The sequence below is a fragment of the Dermacentor variabilis genome, chromosome 6 (assembly GCF_050947875.1).
Source record: "Dermacentor variabilis isolate Ectoservices chromosome 6, ASM5094787v1, whole genome shotgun sequence".
Taxonomy (NCBI): Eukaryota; Metazoa; Arthropoda; class Arachnida; order Ixodida; family Ixodidae; genus Dermacentor; species Dermacentor variabilis.
Genome location: NC_134573.1, coordinates 102,042,474 through 102,060,707, shown reverse-complemented (window position 1 = coordinate 102,060,707; position 18,234 = coordinate 102,042,474). Strand labels below are relative to the sequence as shown.

Sequence of the window (18,234 nt, the reverse complement as noted above, 5' to 3'; positions counted from 1 at the left end):
TTTCGTGTTATAAACTCAGCTGGTAGTCAGCACATGTCATGTGTTCTTTTCAATGTGCCTGTTTTAGGGGGCGCTGTTTGAGATGTCGTGTTACTAACTTGCCCGATTTCGAATCTTATACGCATTACCCGCAAAGACTAAATACAGGAAAATATTTTTAAAACCTTATTTCTTATGCTTTCGGAATAACATGAAGGACAATACTAAGGTTTAGCTATAAGGATAGCACCCGCCGTGGTTGCTTAGTGGCGATGGTGTTGGGCTGCTAAGCACGAGATCGCGGGATCGGATCCCGGCCACGGCGGCCGCATTTCGATAGAGTTAGGTGCACGTTACAGAACCCCAGGTGGTCGAAATTCCCGGAGTCCCCCACTACGGCGTGCCTCATAATCAGAAAGTGGTTCTGGCACTAAAACCCCATAATGTAATGTATAAGGATAGCTTCCCAACTTAAAATAAAATAATTCAACAAGTTTTTAGAGTTTTTATATTACCAGTACCAGAGGGACATTTATGGAAATTTCGATGAAAATCGACGATGTCTGTTTCCTAAGGGGGTTAAGAAAAGAAAAAGGCTTCATTTCGCAACTCTAAAATTGGTGACCTCTGTAGGAACTAATTTACGAATCACTGCTGAGAATATATTTGGGAACTGTTTTTTTGATAATAACCATGGTTAACTGAGTAGACACTAACGAAAATTTTGAGTTCCATGTTTAAGCCGTTCGATAATACCTAACTGAAAAAAAAACTCTCTCCTAAAGCCAACTCTGGCATATCTTTTCTGTTATATCTTGCACTATAAATAACTGAGCTTGAGGGGAGGAAAGGGGGGTCACCGAGGGGCCCGATTTTTCATTAGTCATATCATAAGACGCCAACAAACACTGACACCAAGGACAACATAGGGGAAATTACTTGTGCTTAATAAATGAAAAAGCTTGAGGGTGCATTTAGTAAAAAGTCATCAATTACCGAAATACATTTCCCTCAGTACGATGGTCTAGTTCTTTGATATCAGCCTTCAAACTTGCAAAATTTGCTAATTTGCACAAAAGTAGCATTGGAGTTTTAGTGGCGGGCCAATGTTATTTTCAGAAAACGCGGCGCGGTAATTTGCAAGACCAAGGTGGACTACTTTCGTCATACACATTTTATTGCTAACTCGTACAAAAATTTTGTTCTAAACAAAAAATAAATATTGGACCACCTTGTTCGCTCTTATACGCCTTAGGAAAAGAATATGCCCCATCTTTACGGAAACAAAAATTAACTATAGGCCAAAGCGGGCGGCGTGAAAATCTTTGACATCATGGCATGCAAGCTGGTGTAGGAACTTCAAGGAGGCGTCACCATCCTTCTTTTCTTCCTGCGTTAAATGTAGTTTACGAAGCCTCCTATCATGCTAAGAATGATTTTTATTTTCTCTTTATTACTATTTCTTCAATTACAGAACAGTAATCTACTGATACAATTAAACTTATTTTTCACTTTAAGCTATTTCTAAGGAGCGACCTGTGTCCTATTTTTTGGGCCGCAAATCTATCCGATGCTCTCCAAAAAAAAAAAAAAAACACCGAAACTTTTTGTAGTTGCCTGCAAAAAAAAAAAGCGTTTCAGAGTCCTCACACGAGAACCTTCACTCACGTGTGTCGAAATGCAATCGTCCACTTCTCGCCTGAGTCTGTCCTGCGCTTCGGGATGCGTGGCGAGCAGGTGTGCGGCGAACGCCACGGTCGATGCGGTGGTCTCCTGGCCGCCCACGAAGAACAGCACACACTGGGCCAGGGCTTCGTCCTCGGTCAGAACTGCACGCGGGATCACAACGCTCGCTCTTTCTTGCCACCCGTAACTCCTCCTCGTTCCCTACCCCACTCACCCGCGTTCTTCACTGCCTGAAACATATTTATCCGTCGGCGGGACACGCATGCCCTTATATCTTAGTGCTGCCTTGGTCAGCTTCTGCACAGCCACCACAGATCAAGTGTTCAGAGTTAACTGCGAGATTCACGGGTGTATGCAAATCACGTATCATAATATCTGCTTTTCCCGGGATTTTATTTTTACAGCCAAGCTGTCTATGACTATGATCTGTCGGATCGCGTCCACGCGTGTAGGCCAACAATTTTTCATGCGTGGGCCGACCCCGAAGATAGTGCAATGCCGGGACGATCCGTGGCGGACATTCAGTTCGCCATTAAAGGGCCCACATACAGAACTTCGCTGGTCATCTTTCTTCACATAGTCGAAGGGGACACAGTTCTTGTGCTAGCACATAAGCCTTTCAAGTAATTCGGTGATAAAGCAGATGAAGCGTGTGTATTTTGAGTATATTCTGTATATATTAATTTGTCTTATAGGGAGTGCGCAGCTTGATTAACATTTCTTTTCTCTTACGTTAAGCGGCTGCTACAGCTTAGTATATTAGCTTATTAAGTACAATTTTGGGGGGAATACTGTTTTTTAAAACTCTACGCAGGTTTTCTCGTCTTTGTGCTGCTACGCATGTAATAGGCAACTGAATTCTTAGCATAAGATTTTTCTCACTGTTTTTATCTAGGGTTAAGACTTCGTATTCGATCATTTGTCGACGCCACCGTGCACATGGATGCGGCCACTCGCGATTACCGCGCAATATCACGTGCAGCACAATGAACACAAATAAAGGCTAAATGTGTTTCTGCGGGTGCTTTGCCCGTAGGAATTTCAGCGGTTAGGCCTTTCGTCACCTTCTGCTGCGATGGCTTATGAGGTCGGCACTCTAATATAGCTTGCTCTCATAGCGTGTCCGTGATCAAGCTAAGCTATACAGCCTCCCAAAAGTGTAATAACATCGCGCGAACGTCGACTGCATGGCGAATCAGCGGGCTCGTCGAGCCAAAGGCCACACCAGAAGCAAACAGGGCAGCAAATGGTGCTCGAACTTGTTATGGCCTTGTACGCCCACCCGCACTGTTGCCAATAACACCAACCTTCGCTGTTGTGGATGCGTTTGTCTTCGTAATGCAGATTTAAATCTGTTCTACATTGTTATAAATGAACCACTGTGGAGAAATTATGTTGAAGAGTACCTTGGTTACTCCACGCCTCTGTGTTCTACTGCAAAAAAATAAGATAATAAACGATAATGCTAAGACAAAGCTGTCCTATGGACTTAAGTTGACGTTTGTAGCTCACTCTGAAATGACCTATCGAGTATATCATAAGAAGGCGCAGATGGATGGTAATACAATGTATATTTTAAGTTCCTCGTGGGCATATCCGGGGCCGTGTAAGCAAATCACGCCGTTATTGTAAGATTCCAAGTCGTACCAGACAGTGTAATTTGGCCTAACGCGAACGCGCTTGTGTTGAGCAAGGTCAAAGTTCTGTTAGTTAGTTCATGCGCAGAAAGATATCAAGCAGTATGCTTTCAGAAGACAGGGCAAGATAGTAATAAAGATAAGGAAAGGTTGAACCCTGGCTATACCAAGTAATATTTCCCTGCGCTCCGCGTCGTACCTTAAAACGCCTTAAACACATGACAAAAGACGAGAAGCACTAATCGCATCGTAGTTACAGAAAGTAAATAAGCAAATATGAGGTGATCAGGTCAGCATTCATTCCGCACGAAGCTCTCTGAAGCACGATGCATGAGCTATTGTCAGGTGCTTCGTTTCCAAGCTCTTGAATTATTCCCCACCTCTAGATTGCATATTGCATTTAGCTGGCGGATGAAGTGGAGAGACTGAAAGCACGTGGTTCCTGTAAGTTCATTTCACTTCTAAATGGGCGAAGGCACTACGTGCGATAAAAAAAGCTGCATGCTATTAATCCCCAGTTCTCCACTACGGTGTGCCTTATAATTAAATCGTGCTTGTGGCACTTAATTCCCCAGAATTCATTTCAATTGAATTCCGCGATAAATGACTTTAGGAAATGGTGATGTACATGGACAACACAAACACTGTGCATTACACCCGCCGTGGTTGCTCAGTGGCTATGGTGTTGGGCTGCTGAGCACGAGGTCGCGGGATCGAATCCCGGCCACGGCGGCCACATTTCGATGGGGGCGAAATGCGAAAACACCCGTGTGCTTAGATTTAGGTGCACGTTAAAGAACCCCAGGTGGTCAAAATTTCCGGAGTCCTCCACTACGGCGTGCCTCATAATCAGAAAGTGGTTTTGGCACGTAAAACCCCAAATATTATTAACACTGTGCATTTGTTTAGGCTTCTCTTTCTTTTTTTTTTTTGCAACCTCTCGTCTAAATGAGACACTAAGCCCTCCACTTTTTAGATTTCATCCTTTCTGCGTCTCACCCCCCTTTATCTATATATATTTGTTTTTTTGTTATATTTTGATTGCGACGGCGATTCCGCAGTAAAGCACAAAGACGAAACCGCGTGAGCAAACAGAAAACATTTTTTTTTGCACACATGGCTGCGTTAAAGGACAAAGCATCACACTTATTTGGCTGACCTTTAGAGCTAGGCGCACCATTCGACTTCGATTCCATGCCGTCATCACAGAAGCTGGTCCCTGGATCGTCCCCGCTTTCGCCGCAGGGTGCCAGACGACCTTCGCGCGCTTCAATCATCAGTTGCAGAAAGTCGTCTTGTCTCTGCAAGACAAATTCAAGCGTGCTGCAGAATTTTCACAATCCCACATACATTGGTCTCTGCAAACTTTGTCGATAGTTTACGGACTACTCTGTGTCTTCACTATGCCTGCTGAAGCTGGCGTGGTGTGTGGTGCGTTTCCCCTGGGGAGCCCACACTCTACAATTCTGGTAGGTGAGTATGGCACCGTTTCCAGGAAATTAATATATTTGGGTTCGTTTCATTTCTCAGGGGGATGGAACTCGTGGTACACCGCAGGAAGTCCAGTAGACAACCCGTAGTCAGCAAGGCGGTCGCACGAAAGGAAGCTCCGATACTTTTGACAAAAAGAGCGCACTTTCTGTCTCTACTGCACTTACATATGGACTTGGGCGTCGATAAATTCATCCTGAAGCGTTCACTCGAAGAAAACTTTTCGCCGTTCGGGGAGCTGGGTTGCTCGCAGGCCAGTTGCGCGACGCCGTTGCGTTTCGGAGAATCTCCGCGTCCCTCGCCTCCGGCGTGGACGAGGTGGAGGCGGGTCGTAAAACGCTGCCACCCCACTGCCACCTCGCCCTGGAAGATCAGCCGCCTGCCCTGTTGGTCGGCCCTTGCTAGCGCCCCATTTCGGCCCTTGCTAGCGCGCGCGATACGTGGCCTGCGGAGACCCCATCGGGACGTCCGAAGGTGCGAACGCGTTCGCCGCTGGGGCCGGCGGCGGCCCCTTTTGTTCTCCGCCCGCCGGCGGTCATACGTTGGCTCGTCGAGGATTCCGGCCGCGGTGGTGGCCGGGCGTGTGGAGGTGGCCCCCTACAGAGGGGTTCTTGTATCTGTTGGGGCATGCCGTTCGCGACCGCACGGCCAGTGTTTGGTCATATTTATATTATCAGATTTTAACTGATTGTAAACAATTCTGCTCCGTTCAAACCCCGATCAACAAATCTCCTATTTGAAAGCTTTGCCTAAGGTGCACCTTGCTGCGGCGCCGGCTTGCTTGTAGTGGCTCAGCGCATGCGCGTTTCGGCGCGTCTGTATATAAAGGCGGACCCACATGAAGCGAACTTTCCTGACGAACTTTCGGCGGTGAACTCCGGTGCGGCCACACGGCGGCGTGCCTTCGTCACGGCCCATAGGACCCGGTGTGCTCGAACCTGCGGTGGTCACGTGGCGCGCGCTAGCAGCGAGCCGTATAAGTAGCTGGAAAGGAAAAAAAGCCACGTGACCAACAAACACCCTCTGGTGTTTAATCTTGTCCGCGACCAGTAATCCTCGTCTACCATGCCTGGTTCTTCTTTCTTTAACGCTACACTTTCAGTGTTTACAGGACACCCGCTGCTGTAGCTCCGTGGCTGTGGCGTTGTGAGGCTCCAGGTAGTCGGTTCGATCCCAGCCGTGGCGGTCGCTTTTCAGGTGAGGGCGAATGGCAAGAGCGTTCGCGCACTCATATTTAGGTGCAAGTGAAAGACCCCAGCTAGTCACAATTAATCGGGAATAGGGCATGCCTCATAACCACTATGGCGTTCTTCGTTAATCGCATCATCGTTTTGGCCCGTAAAACCCTATCATCTTTAGAGATCACGAACTGAACACGCGTATCTTGAAAGAAGAGTTGCGAGCGCTGACTGTTAAAAGACAATGAGAAAAGAGAGAGAGGCGCATGTGAGACAAATGACGAGTATTGTTTGCGGAAAAGATAAATCCCTAAAAGGTGTAAATTTACGCTTAGTGCGTAGTCACTAAAAGCGAAGCGGTGGCTATTTTACGTCGCTTGCAGAGGCACAAGTTAATTTCAGCATGAACGAACCTGCTTGTTTTCTGCTCTTTTCTTCATGATGCGCTGGCAGATGCTCTTGAAGTACAAGAAAGCCTTTTCGTCGACTGTTTTCATCTTCATAATCTTGACGAAGTTGTGAAGTAGCACTGCAAATGAAATAATTGACTTCGATGAGAGACCTTCTGCCACATGCAAAAGAAAGTGTTGCCAATGGTTGCCCTCCCATCCACCCTGTTTCGTTCATCTGTATTCTTCTCTGTCGCCGTTGTTGATTTACAGACGCTTTCAGGCAACTCGATATTTAGTCCCAAGTTACGTTAATTCTTCACTACGGAATTGATAGAGGTTACAGAAAAGTACCGCCTAAATAGAAAACAGAAAACCATCTGGCAGTTGTCATTAGCGCGTGAACAGCAGAAAGCGGCTACAGGGATAGCTGAAACGTTTCAAAAGTTTTTTTTTCCTGTGTACTTTCCTCAAGGCGTATGCACGAAAAACCAGTCAAAGACTTCAAACAAATAAATGCCACCCTGCTTGATGCAGGCAGCGGTGAATTCACGCACTTGTCCGGTATCCAACGAGTATATATTCCTCCGGAACGTTCGGCTTGATCTTGCTACATACATTCTGTTTCTGAAATGTTGTCTGGATTAACTGATTTATACGCTTGGAACACCATTCCTAGCTAAAAAAAAATGTTTTTTTTTTACAGGAAACAAGGGTCACATCAGAACTAATTGGAAATGAGTGAATCGTTTTACTTTGAATCACTAGCAGAGGCGTGATTTTCGCCGCGAAAGCCTTTCTCGCTTGTGTTACGAACTCATTCGTGGCGTCCGTGTACGAGTCAAGCGTCGTGCCAAACGCACATCTTGCAATCATGTCGAGGGCGAAGTGTCCGTAAAACCTGCAAGAAAACACAACATATATATATATATATAGATATAGCGCGAGACTCCTCTAAAGGTCTCTGTTCAAAGTGGAAGTCTAATGTGCACGGTCAAATGTCATTAGTGTGTTGTCTGTCCTGGTTCTGAGTTAACAGAAAGTGCTTAGTCAAGGCTGGCTATTTCGCGAAACCTCACCACCGGCATCTCCCTTATCGCCGGTTGTATATAGAATGGTGATTCGGAAAAAGCGTTGCAACAGCTTATGCGTCTTCTCTTTCTCCCTCTCTAGGTCAAAGATGGGCATCGAACTCGCTTGTTAGTACATTAGGCTAGAGAGAGTAAATAAACTTTTATTCTGAGCAAGAGCAGTTTGCACCCTATGTGGGCGGCCTCTTTATTCCAGGTATAACCGTGGACGGCCATGGCCATCTCCTGGACCCGTTCGATCATTATGCGCTGTCTCTTCGGGCCCGAGCCGGATAGCTTGGCCTCCCACTGCCGTTCGGCTAGTGTTTGGCTATTCACGGTGCCATGTTTTCCTCCACATACCCATACTATATGGAATAGGGTGTCTGGGGCATCACAGTATGAGGTTGGGGACACTGCGGACGTAGCTGCTGGTTTGCTGTTGCTGTTGTGAGTGTTGCTGTTCCGGTTAGGCTAACGGGAGAAACGGCGGGTAAGTTCTTCTGTCTAGCCTGTAGAGTTGCAGTACATTGGTGTGCTTTTAAGGGACTTCATCCGTCCTCCTTGGCGCTTTCCGACAAAAAGCCCGGTTCACGTGAGCTCGGGCGGAGGCGTCGGCTGCCTCATTCCCCAGCAGGGACTCCTGCCCCGGGGTCCAAATCCTCCCAGAAACGGCAAAGAAGCGAATATCAGATATATAGATTAGGCTTTTGGAGAGATCGCGCACACCTGTCACTCGGGGTATTTGCCAAGAATCAATCAATCAATCAATCAATCAATCAATCAATCAATCAATCAATCAATCAATCAATCAATCAATCAAATAGAGTATATATGTGACTCTAGGAAGCATAAAACATGATTATAAACAGCCTTGCGAAAAAAATATAAAAGCAGGAATCGCGGTATATTAATCGACATAATTTGAGGCGTAAAAGCAAAAGCCAAAAGAAAATAACCTGCGCTGAGCAGTCTTAGCCACACTGCCATTTGCTTCAGGTCGTTGTTGTCGTTATTCCCACCGAACGACCCCGGACTTCTCTCTGGTTTTCTCTGGTGCTGAAATCGGCTCCTCCAATTTTCCCTGTATTACAAATCCGGTAGCTAACAAGGTGAGAAAGAGCCTCTCGAAGGCTATCGCGCTTATAGAAGATTGTCGTATCACCGTTAAATATCAGCGTCTAGGGTTTCATCTGAATACTCTTATCACAATGCCTTGCGTTCTCACAATGTCTCGTAGTCATCCCGCCCTGGTGCCGTAGTGATTTTGGGGCTGCGCTGCTAAGCCCGAAGGCGTGGCATCAAATCTCGGCGGCCGCATTTCAAAGGAGGCGAAAATGCAAAAAAAAAAAAACGCCCGTACATCGTACATCGGGTCCACGTTTAATTACCGCAGGTGGTCGGAATTAATCCGCAGACCGCACTGCGGTGTGCCTTATAATTGTATCGTGGTTTTAGTTGACATCTTCAATGCGCATCAATATCTCGAAGATTCGGTATAGCTCACGTTGCTAATACCAGAATAAAAAAGGAAGAACAAAACGTTTCGTGAGTCGGTTTACGGAGGCACAAAAATGATTATTAAAATTCAACACTCACTGTTTCACATCCAGGTCCCTGCCTTCTTCTGCTGCTCTTGCAAGATGCTTAGAGTTAACTCTTGCGCAGTCCTGGATTAAGTCATTCATCTGTAAATAGTGCAATTCGTGAGCGCGGATTTTAAAGCGACCTTTTCCCTTACGGGTTTATCTTCGCTGCCGCTGTCGGTTGGGAGCAGCTGGGTCGACCGGCATCTCGGCTTATATATGCGCGGATACACATGCGAAGTTTACATGTTATCCGAATAGTACCAACGAACAGCACTGCATAACTCATGTGGGCTGACCGACAATGTAGCGGTACGCGCGTGTCTGCCATGCGTAGTAAAAGAATTAATTCCTAAATAAAACATGCACACGTAATGTCGGAACATACGCATTGCTAAACCACACCGATTCTGAAATGAAATGGCGCATAGAGGTTTCTTTGATTTTGCCGTTCGGTATACGTTGTGCTGGGCGTGCACCCGTTCCTTTCCAATTGTTCAGAATGCGCATGTGCCACTGTGACACAAGAGGTGCAGAACGACTAAATGTTGCTCAAAACCACTCGTACTTTTCTGTGCATACATCTGACGTCCCGATTCTTCCCTCGACAAGCATTGCACATTGTCTTCGTCCTTGTGCGCGCGCGCCCGATTTCGTGCTTGCATCTCGGCATTGTTGGGGGGGAGGGGGTGCTATAGTGTATGAACATAAATATTGTACGAGAATAAGGTTGCGATCTTTGTGGTGAACGAACATTGCATTAGGTTGCACAAGGCGTAAAATGAAAGAACACGCAATTGTACACTCATCGTCACAGTTACGTGGGATATATAGGACGTCACTTGACTAACGCTTCGCAAGAAAGCTTTAAATCCTCTTTGAAGCATCACGTGGATTCAGAATTGCGTGTTGGGTCAGCCTTTCCTTTTATTCGCATTGTGATTCGGAAATAACAATTAGCCCAACTGTGCGTCCTACTGTTATTCTGACTTTGAACGCCTTTCATAAATTAAAAGCGCTCAAGCGAAGCAGCCATGATCAATTCTTAAGGCATAAATGAGGGCCACCGCTAGCCTTTCATGAGAGAAACGTAACGTAGCCTAAGAAGCGCAGGTATACACTGGACAGTAAACTGTATTGGATTTAGGTAGTGACTACAGTGACGGGACCCGGCATTTTAGCATCTACACTACAGTGACGGGGCCCGGCTGCATTGAAGCTTCATTCTGTTATGCTCCATTTGGTTATACAAAAGCGGGCATTAAGAATCATGACGCACTCGATCGAACCGATACGCCTGCAGCAGGCCACTGTTCATTCAACTAAATATATTGCCATTAGATCTGATGCGTGAGCATAACACAGCTAGCTACGTAAACAGTGTTGTTAAACGTAATCATCCTTTCCCTGTGTCCATATTTTTTTCATCATCACGTGCTACCAGAAGTACTGCCGCTGGAAATTTGGATCTGCCTCCTATACATAATGTATATGACAAAAGACGACTTGAATTTGTTGGAGTTAAGACATGGAACAACATAACTTCCAAAATAAGAAACACAAAATTTCAGCAAAGCACTATTTATTAGCTCTAACGTTCTGATAGTGTGCCTGTATTCTTGCTTGGCGTTCTAGCTGTTTGGGGTTTGATAATTTATGTAACTGGTAATAATTTCTATACATGTCGTAAAATTCTTTTATTTATTTATTAGCTCTAACGTTCTGATAGTGTGCCTGTATTCTTGCTTGGCGTTCTAGCTGTTTGGGGTTTGATAATTTATGTAACTGGTAATAATTTCTATACATGTCGTAAAATTCTTTTATTTATTTATTAGCTCTAACGTTCTGATAGTGTGCCTGTATTCTTGCTTGGCGTTCTAGCTGTTTGGGGTTTGATAATTTATGTAACTGGTAATAATTTCTATACATGTCGTAAAATTCTTTTTTCTGTTTTTAACGTGCTAATGTGTTGCATTCATCCCCTGTATTGATCCCCTTATGCTTGTACCGAATGTCTCTTATATTTTGCCTATTCGGAGCCATTAACTAGCCTGCGGCTATTGGGTCCAACAGTCTTTTGCGTATGCACTAGTGTAACACCTATTATGATAATAATAAATAAGGAGAGAAAGACAGTTCACTAGAATTTTGATTCTGAATGGAAAGGCAACGGTAAAAAGCCCATTAAAAAAAGTCATGGCCTATGTTCATACTTGTGTAGCACCGGACAACGAATATTGTACTGGATTAAGAAGCAGCCGGTAATTGCTCGCCGATAAACCGATAAAGACCGATAAACATACAGTGCGATGCAACTTGAGGAGGAGGAATGAACGTTTATTCTAAGAAACAGCGAGAAAGTGTCCTTTCTTCGCCCTAGGTGGGCGGCTCTCTTAGTCCAGAAAGCCGTTGGCTAATGCTGCAGCCCGGGCCCGGTTCACCAGACTTCGCTGATCTTCCAGGCTCCGTGCCTTTAACATTGCCTCCCACGTTTCTTCGATCGCTTGTAGCAGTTCTGAGGCATCATCTTCACTGTTTTTCTCGCGGTGCGGGCACACCAACACCGTGTGTGGGAGCGTGTCTGGTACGTCACAATACCGGCATAGGTATGAGAATTTCGTGGGGTGCATTCGGTGCATGATAATTCCATGTACATACGTATTTGTTTGTAGTCTGCGGAGGGCGGTGGCTTCTTCCTCGCTTAATTTTGGATGAGGTGGAGGATATTGTATTCTTTCCAGTCGGTAATGTTGCAATATTACGGCGTAGTTGATGGGAATGTCCTCCACCCTCGTCGCTTTCCGGAGACCGTGCAGCGGGAAATCCCGGCTGGTATGCTCTCGGGCGACAGCATGTGCTGCTTCGTTTCCTGCCAGGTGTTCGTGGCCTGGGGTCCATGCGACGTAGGTGTCGGGTAGTTCTTGGCGTCTTGTTATTTCTTTTAGAATCTTCACTGCTGCGGCAGAAATTCGGCCTTTTCGTAGGTTTCTACATGCCGTTTGCGAGTCGCTCAAGATGATTGCTGTGTCTTTGCATGTGGTGATGCCGTAGAAGACATTGTAAGGCCGCCTTCGAATCGCCGAATACTGCCCACCAATTAGCGGGTTGGTTGTTAATATAATTAACAGCACCTCGGAGGGCAACAAGCTCCGAATAGGTCGATGTTGTCAAATGAGAAATCTGCTATCGGATGCTTAGTCATCGTGATGGTATAACCACTGCGCCGGTGGAGCTGGTCTGAGTGGAATAGCCATCCGTATATATGTGGGCTTGGTCAAAGTAGAAAGTGCGCAAACAATCCAGAGCTGCTTGCTTCAAGGCCAAGGTAGGCAGGTTGGTCTTCTTTCTTATCCCTGGAACCGTAAGATGAACTTGAGGTTGTTTTAAACGCCATAAAGCTGCGGTTGAACGTGCTGAGTGTGTGAAGCCCGATGGTGCGCAGGCACGATGGATGCTGACCTTGTTGCAGAAGGACACCTGTGGTCGTCGTTATGGCAGGCAGGCAGGCAGGCAAGGGAGCTTGATTGCATGCGTGAAACATGACGAACATGTGCCCTAAGCGTGTCGGTGCTAATGTAAGTCGTGATCGGATGGTCTTAATCCATTATTGAGCCAGTTCCTGCTGTTGAGGCGCTCTGCGGAAGGCCTAGGCAAACACTTAGTGCCTGCGCCTGCACGCTCTGAATTTCTCGAAGATTTGACTTGCACGTTTTAGCAAGCACGGGAGAACTATAACGTAGCAATCCGATAAAAAGTGCTAGATATAACTGTAGCATGGAGCCCACTGACGATCCCCATGTTTTCCCGGCGATGAACTTGAAGACATGAACAATAGATGTGAGCTTCTTCTTCAAGTAGGCAACCTGAGGGCTCCAAGAGAGGTCCCGGTCATCAATGACACCCAAAAACCGATGATTTCTCTTGTAGGAGATAGGCTGGCCATTGATTCATACTCGATAACGAGACATCCCTTTTCACGTAAAAGCGACTAACGCACATTTTCTGTTGAGATGGTAAGGCCTTGTGTGTGAAGATAGTCAGGTGCCTGTGTTGCTGCTTTCTGTAGCCTTGCGCGAACCTGCAGGCGAGTGACCGCTGATGACCAGATGCAGATGTCGTCGGCGTAGATTGAGACACTCACTGTTTCCGGTAGGGATTCGGCCTGCGCAAGACGCGCGACGTTGAAAAGAATAGGGCTTAGAACACCGCCTTGGGGAACTCCTCGCCATACGTAGTAGTCGGTAGTCAGACCATCTTCCGAACGTACGAACAAGGACCTTTGTGTCAAGTAGTTTCTGATCCATCGATATACTCGCCCTCATGTTGAATTGTCAAAAGTGCGTCTAGAATGAGTTGATGGGAAATGTTGTCGTAAGCGCATTTCACTTCCAGAAAGAGGGCTACTGATAATCGCTTCCAAGATGTTTGCTGTTCTACAGATGACACTAGGTCGATGACACTGTCAATCGATGAACCGCCTCGTCGAAATCCCGCCATAGAGTCAGGGTAAATTTTGTGGTGTTCAAGGTACCATTCGAGACGCATGAGGATCATACGTTCCATGAGCTTCCCGCCGCAGCTGGCAAGTGTTATAGGCCGATACAATGCAAGTTCGAGCGTTAACTTTCCTTCTTTTAGCAGCGGTACCAGGCGACTGCGTTTCCATGCGTTTCCATTTCTGTGGGACGACACCATCTTGCCATGAACTAATAAGAAGGCTGAGGAGTTCTCTTCGTGCTTCTCGACCTAGGTGGCGCAAAGCAGTATATGTTGTGCCATCGAGCCCTGGTGAAGACGAACACCTACAGAGCGCCATAGCAGCTTCTAACTCTTCCATAGAGAATGCAGCGTCCATACTTGTAGCTCGTGGACCGGGGATGTCGCTTAAAGCCATGTCAGGGACTAAAACTGTGCGGCCGGCGACTTTCGCACAAAATTCCTCCGCAACGTCTATCTCACGGCGGTTTTGATAGAGAGTAATGGCGTTAAAAGGGCGTCGTTGCTGGGGACTTGAGCAAAGACTTGTAGGGTACGTCACACACGCGACAATGGCTTGCGGGGGTCTAGTGTCTCGCAAAGCCATTCCCATCTTTGATACCCTAGCTTATTCATTCGGCGTTTTATCTTCTCTTGCACGCGCCGAGCTTCTCTGAGGTCAAGAATTGACTTTGTGCGTCTGTACCTCCTTTCAGCACGGCGACGTAGTGTACGAAGCCTTTCCAATACAATGTAATTCTCTATACACTTTGACAAATGTGTGAAGCAACGCGTACAATCTTGCATTGCGTCTGCAATTATGTCTTCTAATCTGCGTGCGATATGTTTCTTGCATGTGTCTTCTACACAATCTTGAAAGACTGGCCAGTCGATTTGGCGAGATACATCCGGTAATGCGGCGTCTAGTCCATCGATTCTCACATAGGTAGGAATATTATCACTTCCATGTGTTTCAATATTAGTGAACCACTGCACGTTCGAAGTCAGGCACCGTGACACCAAAGTCAAGTCAAGGCAGCTGCTGTACGTTGTTCCTCGCAGAAATGTCGGACTGCCGTCATTTAGAAAATACAGGTTGTGGCCTGATGCAAAGGACATTAGTGACCTGCCCCTCGAATTTATCCTGGAGCTTCCCCATATATGGTGGTGAGCGTTGAAGTCCCCTGTTATTATCCAAGGACCGGGCGTAGCAGCCATAATACTTTCTAGTCTTTCGCTATCAAACTGACTTGTTGGAGATAGCTAAATGCCAATAATAATAAAAGACAGCCTCTTCTTTTTCACACTGACACAGGCGTACCGGTTACCTTCGTGTGGCGCTACGGGTTGGGAAAAATACGTAAGGTCCTCGCGAATGTAAACCAGAAACTTACTACTACGGACACACGTGGCAGAAACAGAAGGTTCATATCTGGATAGTCTTATGGAGGCTGATAAGTTCGGTTCACTGGTGACCAGTATAGGAAAGTGGTTTTCAAACACGAACTGCCGGAAATCAAAAATACGAGACCTCATACCTCTCGCATTCCATTGGAATATGGAGGCACATCTGACATCATCCCGGAACAATCGCTGCTGTCGATGAGCGATGGTTCTGCTGTAGAAGTTCTCAAGCACTGGACTTCTGAAGGCTCGCTAGAACCAGCGTGATGGCACCCAGCACTTGCAACGCACTTCGAGCCGTTGGTGTGTGTAGCTTGTCCAGAAGAACACGAATAGCACTCACCAGAGAGCTGATCGTGACAACAATTTGTTGACCTTGGTGCGCCCATTCATCAGGAAAAGTCGAAGTATCCCTTGCTGTAGAAGTATGATTACAATCAGTAGGAGCGTGTAGCCTAGGGAGTACAGGCCAAGCGTCAGCAGCCGTGCTGTTCGTTGCACCTTTGTCCTTTGTGCTGATGCATGCGTTTGGCCTGGCCGGAAGAGTGGGTGGTGATGTACGTGGCTGGCGCTCTTCAGAGGCTTTGGAGGTGCGTGATCGACGTCGGCGACGTGATCGTCGTCGCCTAATAGATGTTGCTGCTTCTCGGTGAGACGAGTGATCTCTAACAATTTTCTTCAATATTGCCATTTTGCGAATCAAAGGGCATTCCTTCTAGGATGCATCGTGAAGGCCGCTGCAGTTTGTGCACTTCAGCACACTGGCCTCATACGTGTTAGTCGTCTGGGGCCCAGTGCAGCGAGAACAGACGGTAGTGTTATTGCACACACTACTCAGATGGCCAAGCTTAATGCACTTCCAGCACTGCAGCGGTTTTGGTATGAAGGGGCGAACTGCGTGTCGGAAGTGGCCCACTTTTACATGCGATGGTAGGGATTCGCCTTTATATATGATTTTGACACACCGTGACGTGCCGAGACGAAACGCGTTTGTGATGATGGTGTTTTCTGTAGCTGGCTTGATTAAGGTCGACAGGCCGGAGTCGACAATGGTATCGTCAACATCGTAAATTACGCCAGTACTGACTTGTTTGCCCAGCGGAATATGACGGCGGACTTTCATCCCGTCAAGTTCCGTGACATTGCGCAAGGAATCCAACGCAGCCGCGTGTTCTACGTCGGTCGTTAGGATGTTCTTACGGGTGTTCACTCTGATGTCTTCGATTTCATTCGGTACCAGTGTCTCTTGATGTGAAGATTCCTCTTGCCTCTTGAGGCGTCTCAGGTTGTCAGTGGCGAGAACTGCTGCAAACAGGATGGTGAGCTCCTCGGTATTGCGCGAAGATCTTACGGTGGACTCACTGAAATTCGATGATGCACTGAGAAACCTTCGCTTTGCTTTACGACTCCGCATCAGCTCGAAGGTGTCGTCACAAGAATGTTCACTGCTGACATAGCACTGCATGGTGTCGTCGCTGTCAGTGTCGCTCTCGGTGCCGTTGCGCTTCCTGGAGGCAGCCGCCGCGGGCACTGCCGAGTCCGGCCGACGCGCGTGAGACTCCATCTCTATCGCAGTTAAGGGGAAAACAGCAGTTCACTGGCAAAGCTTAAGAAATCCACAAAATGAGTAGAGCTGGAAGACTCGGCGTTCTGCCTGAAAGGCTATTATACTCGCGCATCTGATGAGTAGCTGTTGCGAAGCCCATTCAAATACATACAATATAATTTATAAAGGCGGTACCAATATGCAAACAGTGAGCGAGTGCTTGAATATATATATATATATATATATATATATATATATATATATATATATATATATATATATATATATATATATATATATAGTGTGCGTGTGTGTGTGCGTGTGCGTGTGTGTGTGTGTGTGTGTGTGTGTGTGTGTGTGTGTGTGCATAGTGTTACTGAACGTTTGCGTTAACGAAGAGAACACGTTGCTTCTTAATCAAGAAGGTTTTTTCAACATGTATAGTGTGTCGGCTTTATCATGCAGTTTTCTCTCTTATGATGGCTTGTGTGTATCCTTATCTGTGCTTTACCTGCCGTGTTTGCGGCATTGATAATGTTCCGTTTTATAATGTGTCATGCTTCTTAGGACAGTTTTTGTATCTGTAATTTATCTGCAGTGCTTGCGACTCTTGGGATGTGCTAGTTTATATTGTTCTTTTTTTTTCTTCGTGATGTGCGTGATAAATTTTCTCGCTACCCACGTTAAAAATAGTTGCCGGCACCACTGTTGGTGCGAGCACCTCCTCATTTATTCGGGTTAATAAATAAGAAAGACCAGTATAGTAAATGTTTTTCTCACCTTCCTCAGTTTTGCCGTTGAAAATGCAGGCGTAGCAAGTTGGCGTATTTTTCTCCAGCGTTCGACAGGTGCAAGTGTCATTATGTTAGTGAGAAATGGATCCTCAAACTTGTGCTCCTGCAAAATGTTTTACATAACACGGATGCCTTTAACTGCGCGCCGTTCAAAACGGCGAATTGCATTTTTTTTTAAAGTTTAGGCTAACTTGCAATGGTTCTTATCTGGTGCACTAGGGCAACATCGTCGAATGACAACGGAACGGAAATTCTACAAAACAAGGTTCTACCTGCAATAGTAAGCTGTCTCGTGAATTTTAGACATTCCTATATGGCGATTTGAGACACCATAATCCAACATAAAGCGACAACCAATAAAATTTTCGATTATTTGTATAAAGCATGCGGGGACAGTCACAGTAACTGATAATATGCGGAGGTAAAAACCACAGAGAAGTGCTGAAAGATAGACGTAGCTGACGGGATTGTCGTCACACACTCGCGCTAATATGATTTATTTTCGTAGCAACTCATATCCAGCCAGATATGAAATAATCTTGGGGAAACGAAAGCTTTCTTTTCCCGACTGATGTTTCCAGTCGTGTGACACATGCATGCGAGCCTATACAGAGATGATAATTCTAAATTCGCAATTAAGGCTACACAAGTTGCTCTAGCTATAGCAGACCTGCTATAACCTGCAGCATCTGCCGAATACGTGCAATAGAAATTTTGGAGAGCATACATATTATTGGTTCAAATAGTGGTTCTCTGGTGTCAAGATTCTTCGTCTTTCGTACAGTAGTACCGAGTACGCTACTGTGCCTTCGTCGCGAAGCACACCAGCTACTGCCAAGGCAGTTTTGTGTACTTACATCATCGGCAGCAGGGCATTGTGTCCCCGAAAGTCTATTGTGGGGCCTACACCTGGTATGGATAGATTTAGGACGATGGAATTCTCCACAGCTGTAGCCTAGCCAAGGCCTCGAAAGATGCAGGCGCAGTCCCTCTCTATT

The 18,234-nt window shown here is 46.2% G+C and overlaps 1 long non-coding RNA gene across 1 annotated transcript; it reads right to left on the bottom strand.

The window, feature by feature from the left end:
- Nucleotides 1–7,121: 7,121 nt before the first annotated feature.
- On the bottom strand, nt 7,122–17,306 carry LOC142584298 (uncharacterized). The gene is made up of 3 exons (XR_012828751.1): nt 17,223–17,306; nt 9,030–9,118; nt 7,122–7,261 (listed from the first exon to the last, which is right to left on the bottom strand). It is a non-coding gene; the product is annotated as an uncharacterized LOC142584298 (long non-coding RNA).
- Between the last annotated feature and the right edge of the window lie 928 nt (nt 17,307–18,234).